The sequence below is a fragment of the Podarcis erhardii genome (genome assembly GCF_964252035.2).
Source record: "Podarcis erhardii genome assembly, chromosome: 6".
Taxonomy (NCBI): domain Eukaryota; kingdom Metazoa; phylum Chordata; class Lepidosauria; order Squamata; family Lacertidae; genus Podarcis; species Podarcis erhardii.
In genome coordinates this window covers 9333158-9342885 of record NC_138510.1, presented here as the reverse complement: position 1 = coordinate 9342885, position 9728 = coordinate 9333158, and the positions used below count along the sequence as shown (strand labels likewise).

Sequence of the window (9728 nt, the reverse complement as noted above, 5' to 3'; positions counted from 1 at the left end):
TGCCTGGTCAAGGAGGAGTGCCATTTAGCCGCATCCCAGAAACTGAAGACTCGCCTTCCTTGCGCTAAGCAGGGGCCACCCTGTCTCGGTGGAGAATTGCGACCTGCAGCCAAGAGCTTTCCTGAACTTTTTTTTTTTTTTTTTTACTGTATTTCTTTAAATACCCTACAGCTTAATTAGAATTACAAACCCAGGTAGCATTTTACTGGGCTGGTCAGTGAACCCATGATCTCTTTTTAGGTAAACTAGTACAGTGGTTCCTCGGGTTACATATGCTTCAGGTTACAGACTCCACTAACCCAGAAATATTACCTCGGGTTAAGAACTTTGCTTCAGGATGAGAACACATATTGTGCGGCGACGCAGTGGGAGGCCCCATTAGCTAAAGTGGTGCTTCAGGTTAAGAACAGTTTCAGGTTAAGAACAGACCTCCAGAACGAATTAAGTTCTTAACCCGAGGTACCACTGTATAGGAATATGAATAACAGAATAACAGAACAGTGGAATTGGGACCCCAAGAGTCATCCAGTCCAACCCATTGCAATGCAGGAATCTCACCAAAGCATCCATGACAGATGGCCATCCAGCTTCTCTGCTTAAAAACCTCCAAGGAAGGAGAGTCCATAACCTCCTGAGGGAGACCCTTCCACTGTCCATCAGTTCTTAGTGTCAGAAAGTCCTTCCTGATGTTTAGTCAGAATCTCCTTTCTTGTAACTTGAAGCCATGGGTTCAACTCCTTCCCTACAGGGCAGGAGAAAGCAAACTTGCTCTCTCTTCCATGTGACAGCCCTATTGATATTTGAAGATGGCTTTAATCTCTGTCTTCTCTTATCCAAACTAAACAACTCTCTCAAACATTCCTCATAAGGCTTGGTTTTCAAATTCTTAATCATTCTGGTTGCTCTCCTTTGCACACATTCCAGCTTGTCAATATCCTAACAACAGCAACAATAACAACAACTCTGGGCAGCTTTCCCCCCAAAAAAAACATAATAAAGCATCAAACATTAAAAACCTCCCAACAGAGAGCTGTCTTCAGATGTCTTCTAAAAGTTGTATAGGTATTTATCTCATTGATATCTATGGGAGGGTCTTCCACAAGGTGTGTGCCACTACCGAAAAGGCCCTCTGCTTAGTTCCCTGTAACTCCACTTCTCGCAGTGAAGGAACCACCAGAAGACCCTCGGAGCTGGACCTCAGTGTCTGGGCTGAATGATGGGAGAGGAGACAGGGCCAAAGCTGTTTAGGGCTTTAGAGGTCAGCACCAACACTTTGAATTGGGCTTGGAAACGTACTGGGAGTCAATGTAGGTCTTTCAGGACCAGTGTTATATGGTCCCAGCAGCCACTCCCAGTCACCAGTCTAGCTGCTGCATCCTGGATTTGTAGTTGTTGATGTGGCAAAGGTACCACACTTCCTAAGCCCTTTTACTGCAGTCCAGGTGGGGACTGAGAGGGCAGGTGTTTTGTAATGAGTTCCTCATCTATTGCAAAGGAAGGGGTCTTACTATGCTGGCTTCAAAACTGGTTTGGTTAAGGGTCTATTTTGTGGCTGTGTTCAGAGAACAAGGGGACAACGTTGGCGTTGTCTAAGGTCCATAAATTACCATATAGCATATGTTCAACACAAAAAACAGCGACAATTTGTTGTTGACAAAGGACAGAAAGGTTGATTTCTGCTGCTCCAGAGAAGCGGACACGGAGCAATGGTTCCAAACTACAAGAAAGAAGATTCCACCTAAACATTAGGAAGAACTTCCTGACAGTAAGAGCAGTTCGACAGTGGAATTTGCTGCCAAGGAGTGTGGTGGAGTCTCCTTCTTTGGAGGTCTTTAAGCAGAGGCTTGACAACCATATGTCAGGAGTGCTCTGATGGTGTTTCCTGCTTGGCAGGGGGTTGGACTCGATGGCCCTTGTGGTCTCTTCCAACTCTATGATGACAGCAGCCAGATGCTACTAGCCCGGAGATGGAAAGAAGATGAAGTCCCGACCAGAGACAAATGGTCGATGAAGATGATGAACCACGATAAAATGGCAAAAATGACCGGGAAAGTCAAAAACCAGGAAAATAGAAGCTTTAATAAGGAATGAGGGAAAAATTACAATTTACTTAAGAGAACACTGTAGACAATTAAAAACCTTGGCAGGAATTGAGTAACGCTTTTAATCTTAAAAACTTGGGTGAAAATGGATTATTTCAAGAAAAATAGAGAAAATATATGTTGCAGCAGAAAAAGTTTGATAATGGAAACCATGGAGGGGTGGAAGGAAGTCTAAGGGTTCAGGGAATACTAAATGCTGATGATTATGATTAATGTTTTAATTCAATTGTATACTGTGAAACTGAATAATTTTTTTAAAAAAGAAGCATGAGAGTTTGGGGAAATCTGAGCTCCATACTGAAAAGTTTTTTTCTAACTTTATCTTCATGATACATATGAAGGAACTGGAAGTGAGCAATGTTGGATAGCTGGCAAGATCATCTCGATTTAGGAGAGGCTTAGTGATGCTGGTTGGCTGTTGGAGAGGAACTTCTGAAGCAGGGACCCTGTCTGCTCCCATTTAATTCATGCCTTTTTGTTGACTCCTGGCTTTCACTGAGATCTAAATTGAAACAGACCTTTGCAAAGTCAGTCGGCTCTTAGCTGCCTCAATGCAATTTGACAGTTTTACCTTCTTTGGAAAAGTGTGACATTTGTGGCCGTAACAGAGAATCAACGGTAACACAGATTTAGAAGGGGCTGAGAAAACATTTAGCACAATTCCGAGACCATCCGTGCAGCAGCTTTTGAGAGGTCCACCAAGACGCAAACTGGGTCACCATATAGCATTGTTCAGTTGTATGGCTTGTGGTGTCCTCCTTAGCTTCTGTGTATACAGAGCAAGCGCGTCACACAGCAATGCTCAAATTGCTCAGGATGACTCAAATAAGTGAGCCAAGCCACATTGCTCAGGCAGGGCCAACCCAAGACATTTTGCTGCTTGAGAAAAAGCACAGGATAACACCCTTCTGCACAAAGCTCAGCCAGACTTGACCCCCATTGAAGGCATATAGCATGGCACACACAACTCTGTTTTCCATCTCACTACGACTCCTCCAACCCTCCACTGTCCCTCCTCCCAGCAACTGTTGTCTGAAATGACCGCTTTACTCTGTAGGGCCTGGCCTTGTCTGCAGAGAATGACAAATATTACTTGGGATGGTGATTTCATTTCCCCATTGGGCTTCCCGTTAAGACTTCAAGGTAGGGGCATCCTCAGGAATCCATCCACTTCTCGATGGGCACCTATCCAAACTAGGAAATAGAAAATAATTGTATCCTCCTTTATCCTTGTGATATAACTGCTATTTTCCGCTCTAGACTTGGATTAAAACATTTCTTATCTAAGGCTGTGTACACACTGTCCCTTCCAAGCATTTTCTTACTCTGAGATAATTCTGGCCTCTGTAGTTCACTCATCATAGAGCAGCAGTTCCTAGCAACCCTTCACACACACACACAAACACACACACACGTATTTAATCTATTGTAACCACAATTGAAGGGGACGTGGGTGGCGCTGTGGGTTAAACCACAGAGCCTAGGGCTTGCCAATTAGAAGGTCGGTGGTTCGAATCCCTGTGATGGGGTGAGCTCCCATTGCTCGGTCCCTGCACCTGCCAACCTAGCAGTTCGAAAGCACGTCAAAGTGCAAGTAAATAAATAGGTAACGCTCTGGCGGGAAGGTAAATGGCGTTTCCGTGCGCTGTTCTGGTTTGCCAGAAGTGGCTTAGTCATGCTGGCCACATGACCCGGAAGCTCTCTGCGGACAAACGCTGGCTCCCTCGGTCTATAGAGTGAGATGAGCGCACAACCCCAGAGTCGTCTGTGACTAGACCTAACGGTCAGGGGTACCTTTAACATTTACCTTTAACCACAATTGACTGAAGATCAATTATGGGAAGTTAAATAATTTTAGAAAAGTTTTCCCAGCATAAGTGAGTTTGGGATGCCTAAATTATGGGATAAGTTTAAAGCTTCCAATAATTGGGGGGGTGGTATTTCATCATACTATATCATGAACCACTCACAGATCCTTTGCTTCCCAGGAAATTCAAACTACACTACAGGGTTTTTGTTTTACACCCAAGGGGTTTTGTATGTCCTTGCAGCTATTAAAAGTTTTTTAATGCTAGGATAACCTCCCAATTTATTTATGGAACTGCTATTTGGTTTAGGGGGAGCATCATCTGTGCCAAATTATGTACAAGTTGTCATTCCTACAAGATCCCAAGATAGTTCCTAATTCAGCTGTACTTTGGGAAATGGGACGGTGCTCTTTTGAGAACGGAGCTTAGCTGGCAGCCTTAAAGCTTTGGCTTGGCATCTTTGTTTTTAAATTGGGAACAGGGCTGTTCATATATTTAAACTGGGTACACCTGTTGTGCCATTTGGATGAAATTTGTTGCCCTAAAAGCTCCTTGTCCTCATCCTAAGGTGGGTTACAACAATTAAAACACAATGTTAAAGAGAGTTTAAAACAGCTTAGGATCACAACAATAAACAATAAAGTGGGTCTTAGAAATATATGTCCACCTGCTGTTGTTGTTGTTGTTTAGTCGTTTAGTCGTGTCCGACTCTTCGTGACCCCATGGACCAGACCACGCCAGGCACTTCTGTCTTCCACTGCCTCCCGCAGTTTGGTCAGACTCATGTTTGTAGCTTCAAAGACACTATCCAACCATCTTGTCCTCTGTCGTCCCCTTCTCCTTGTGCCCTCCATCTTTCCCAACATCAGGGTCTTTTCCAGGTAGTCTTCTCTTCTCATGAGGTGGCCAAAGTATTGGAGCCTCAGCTTCACGATCTGTCCTTCCAGTGAGCACTCAGGGCTGATTTCCTTAAGAATGGATCGGTTTGTTCTTCTTGCAGTCCATGGGACTCTCAAGAGTCTCCTCCAGCACCATAATTCAAAAGCATCAATTCTTCGGCGATCTGCCTTCTTTATGGTCCAGCTCTCACTTCCATACATCACTACTGGGAAAACCATAGCTTTTACTATACGGACCTTTGTTGGCAAGGTGATGTCTCTACTTTTTAAGATGCTGTCTAGGTTTGTCATTGCTTTCCTCCCAAGAAGCAGGCGTCTTTTAATTTCGTGGCTGCTGTCACCATCTGCAGTGATCATGGAGCCCAAGAAAGTAAAATCTCTCACTGCCTCCATTTCTTCTCCTTCTATTTGCCAGGTGGTGATGGGCCCAATGGCCATGATCTTCGTTTTTTTGATGTTGAGCTTCAGACCATATTTTGCGCTCTCCTCTTTCACCCTCAATAAAAGGTTCTTTAATTCCTCCTCACTTTCTGCCATCAATGTTGTGTCATCTGCATATCTGAGGTTGTTGATATTTCTTCCGGCAATCTTAATTCCGGCTTCGGATTCATCTAGCCCAGCCTTTCGCATGATGAATTCTGCATATAAGTTAAATAAGCAGGGAGACAATATACAGCCTTGTCGTACTCCTTTCCCAATTTTGAACCAATCAGTTGTTCCATATCCAGTTCTAACTGTAGCTTCTTGTCCCACATAGAGATTTCTCAGGAGACAGATGAGGTGATCAGGCACTCCCATTTCTTTAAGAGCTTGCCATAGTTTGCTGTGGTCGACACAGTCAAAGGCTTTTGCATAGTCAATGAAGCAGAAGTAGATGTCTTTCTGGAACTCTCTAGCTTTCTCCATAATCCAGCGCATGTTTGCAATTTGGTCTCTGGTTCCTCTGCCTCTTCTAAATCCAGCTTGCACTTCTGGGAGTTCTCGGTCCACATACTGCTTGAGCCTTCCTTGTAGGATTTTAAGCATAACCTTGCTAGCATGTGAAATGAGTGAAATTTCACATGCTATCTTACTTACTGTCCACCTGCTATCTTACTTAAAACTGGACTAGGGGGTGGCCCTGGCTCTCAGCTTCCTCCTCCTTAGGCTCAGTTTTCCCCCTTGCAGAACTCAGCAGGGAGGCTGTTGTTGTTATTTAGTAGTTTAGTCACGTTCGACTCTTCGTGACCCCATGGACCAGAGCACGCCAGGCACTCCTGTCTTCCACTGCCTCCCGCAGTTTGGTCAAACTCATGTTCGTAGTTTTGAGAACACTATCCAGCCATCTCGTCTTCTGTCGTCTCCTTCTCCTTGTGCCCTCCATCTTTCCCAACATCAGGGTCTTTTCCAGGGAGTCTTCTCTTCTCATGAGGTGGCCAAAGTACTGGAGCCTCAGCTTCAGGATCTGTCCTTCCAGTGAGCACTCAGGGCTGATTTCCTTAAGAATGGATAGGTTTGATCTTCTTGCAGCCCATGGGACTCTCAAGAGTCTCCTCCAGCACCATAATTCAAAAACACCAATTCTTTGGTGATCAGCCTTCTTTACGGTCCAGCTCTCACTTCCATACATCACTACCGGGAAAACCATAGCTTTTACTATACGGACCTTTGTTGGTAAGGTGATGTCTCCTTTTTAAGATTCTGTCTAGGTTTGTCATTGCTTTTCTCCCAAGAAGCAGGCCCCAAACAAAGAAATGGATATGGAATCATAGAATGGTAGAGTTGGACGGGACTCTGAGGGTCATCTAGTCCAATCCACGTATCATTGGTTTCGATTTTAGCTACCACTGAGTTTCCTGCCTCCCACCCCACTGGTCACCACTTTGAACACTTGAGTGCTATAAAACCCATTTCAAGATTGCAGGAAAGAAGCAGAAGTCCTGGCAAAGGAAGAATGGATGCAAAAACTTATGGAATATGCAGAAATGGCCAAACTTGCCAAAAGAATAAGAAATCAAAATAACAAACTTTTTATGAAAGAATGGAAATGGTTTATTGAATATTTACAGATAAATTGTAAACGGATTAAAAACATTGGCTGGATTATTGTAATAACCTGCAGTAGTTTTTTTAAAAGAAGATTAATAAATGAGCAAATTACGTTAATTTGGATATGCAGAAGATATTAAAAATAAATTTAAGGAACTGCAGAAAGAGGGGGAAGGAAGTCAAGTTTTGAAATGTCAAAATGATTGTAAAATTAGTGAAATGTGTAAAATTAGTGAAATGTATAAATTTGAAAAGTGTATTTTCAATAATAATAAAGTTTGCTGGAGCTTCCTCTGATGAATGTACCCAAACATTATTTTTTATCTATTTTATTTATAGACCACTGTTCATTAAAAAAATAAAAATATCAGAGTGGTTTACAAGAGTTATACATGAAACCATGCTATAAAACCCATACTAAAATGTTAAAACCAGAAATCAGTGAACTATTATGGAAAGATGTGTTCTTAATCGCCTGCATAAGCCTGAAGGAATAGAACAAGTGTTTGAAACTTGAATACACCTGCTGAACCTCTATTGGCAGAGTATTCCACAATACTGGGTTGATGGCAGTAAAAGCTCAGTTTCTTGTTGCTGTCAAACGAGCCCCATCAGCAGGCAGAATGGCCAGCGATTCTCCTGCAGATGATCTCAGTGACTGAGCTGAGATTTAAGGGTTCAGTGGGTTTCTGAGGTTCCTTGGAGCTAAGTTGTTCATGGCTTGGTCAATTAATGCAAGGAACCTTGAACCTGGCTTGGCAGTAGATGAGCAGCCAGGGCAGATGATTTAACAATGATATCACATGCTGTCAGGCAGGTACCCCCTTCAGCAGTCTGACCGCCACAGTCTGCACCAGCTGGAGCTTCTGAACCATCTCCAAGGGCAGCCCCACATAGGGCAAATTGCAGTTATCCAACCTTGAGGTTACCAGTGCATGGACCTCCCTGCCCGGGAGGGAAAGTGAGGCTGGATAGCTTAGTTGGCAGAGCAGGGGTCAGAAAGGTTTACCTCACCTGGGTTGGTTCACTCCAGCGGAGATCCCTTTGTGGGCCAGATTGTGTGCATGTGTGAGTGTGCATGCCCACAATTCCCGGCGTCTGCGTCTGCACAGATGCAATTTCCAGCGTCTGTGCAGACATGTGTAGGGATGATCGCAGGGCCCGGAGGGAGCACACTCCCCACCCGCAGGCAGCCTCAGACTGCCTGCACGCGTGACCTATCTGAACATCGTGCCCTCTCTCTAACCTTTTGCGATCTCAGTAGTCTGCGGTGTCCTGTCTGTGACCTTTTGTCTCTGAGACCTTTTGTCTCCTTCGTCATACGCTGTGCAAGGGGAAAATGACGCGGTGGAAACAGGTGCCCAAATAGCTTTGTACCACCCCACGATCTCGGGACTGGAAGATGTGTAAAGGTCACAGCCCAAAATGTATCTGTCTGGGTTTGCATATTTGTGTCAATAAAAGGAGGCTCCACAGAGCTGGCCGGCAGCTTGCATGCAGCTCACCTGTGTGCAGCTCACCTGCATTATCAACTCCTGCCTCATGTCCTTCACCTCAGACGTGATTTCCAATGTCTGCACATCTGTGATTTCTGGAGTCTGCATTTGTGCAGACGCGATTTCCAGCATCTGTGCCTGTGCGCCCGCGATTTTCGGCATCTGTGTCTGTGCAGATGCTATTTTCTGCGCCGTGGAAGCAAGTCCCAGCGCCGTACTGCGCCAGTTTAGTGCAGTAGGTGGAGACTCACCAAGCAGGCAGCTCAGTTCAGGGTTGGCTCATGGGCTGGTTAAATGACCCCAGTGAGCCACTTGTGGCCCATGGGCCTTAGTTTGCCGTCCCCTGCGGTAGAGTAAAAAGGTAAAGGGACCCCTGACCATTAGGTCCAGTCATGACCGACTCTGGGGTTGCGGCGCTCATCTCGCTTTATCGGCCGAGGGAGCCGGCGTACAGCTTCTGGGTCATGTGGCCAGCATGACTAAGCCGCTTCTGGTAAACCAGAGCAGCACACGGAAACGCCGTTTACCATCCTGCCGGAGTGGTACCTATTTATCTACTTGCACTTTGATGTGCTTTCGAACTGCTAGGTTGGCAGGAGCTGGGACCGAGCAACAGGAGCTCACCCCGTCACGGGGATTCAAACTGCCGACCTTCTGATCGGCAAGTCCTAGGCTCTGTGGTTTAACCCACAGCGCCACCCGCATCCCTATCTGCGGTAGAGTATGAGACACTTAATTCCAGGGTTGTGGGTTCAAGCCCCACACTGGGTGAAAGATTCCTGCATTACAGGGGGTTGGACTAAATAATAATTATAATTCTTCTTATTTATACCCAGTTCATCTGACTGGGTTTCCTCAGCTGCTCTGGGTGGCTTTCAGCAGATATGACCCCTTCAAACTCTACAAGTCTATGCTTTTATTTTGCATCCGTGGTGTGTGCTTCAAGTTCCTTTCCATGCAGAAAATCTCATGTGTGCCCTTTTCTCCCTCATCACCTCCTGTTCCCGTGAGGTGCAATGCAAAGTGACTGGCTTGCTCTCCCTTCCTTGTCACTGGCATAATAAATGACAGTGCTTAGATGGCGAGTGGTGTGCGGATGTGCGAATGTGCACACGCATGGTAGGGATAACTGTGTGGCTCAAGAGATGAGCTGATAATTTTCTCAGGTAGTTTTCCCTGACTCATTCGGTAGCACTGGAAGAGCAACTGCTTTCTATAGGCCAAGGAGAGCCTTTCCTAACTTGGTGCCTTCTCTCGGTCTTTAGACTACAACTCCCATCAGCCCCAGCCAGCACTGCCAATGGTCATGAATGGCGGGAGTTGTGGTCCAAAATGCCTGAAAGGCACCAGGCTGGGAAAAAAAAAGCTGATTTAGGGCTTTATAGATAAGGATGA

General features: G+C 45.2%; 1 protein-coding gene across 1 annotated transcript in view; it reads right to left on the bottom strand.

The window, feature by feature from the left end:
• Positions 1–8895: 8895 nt before the first annotated feature.
• Positions 8896–9728, bottom strand: part of NKAIN4 (sodium/potassium transporting ATPase interacting 4) — a gene marked incomplete at its 3' end in the record, with an annotated part of 564211 nt that continues 563378 nt past the window's right edge. The window contains exon 8 of the transcript XR_014158000.1: positions 8896–9044. The remainder of the gene's footprint in view (positions 9045–9728) is intronic.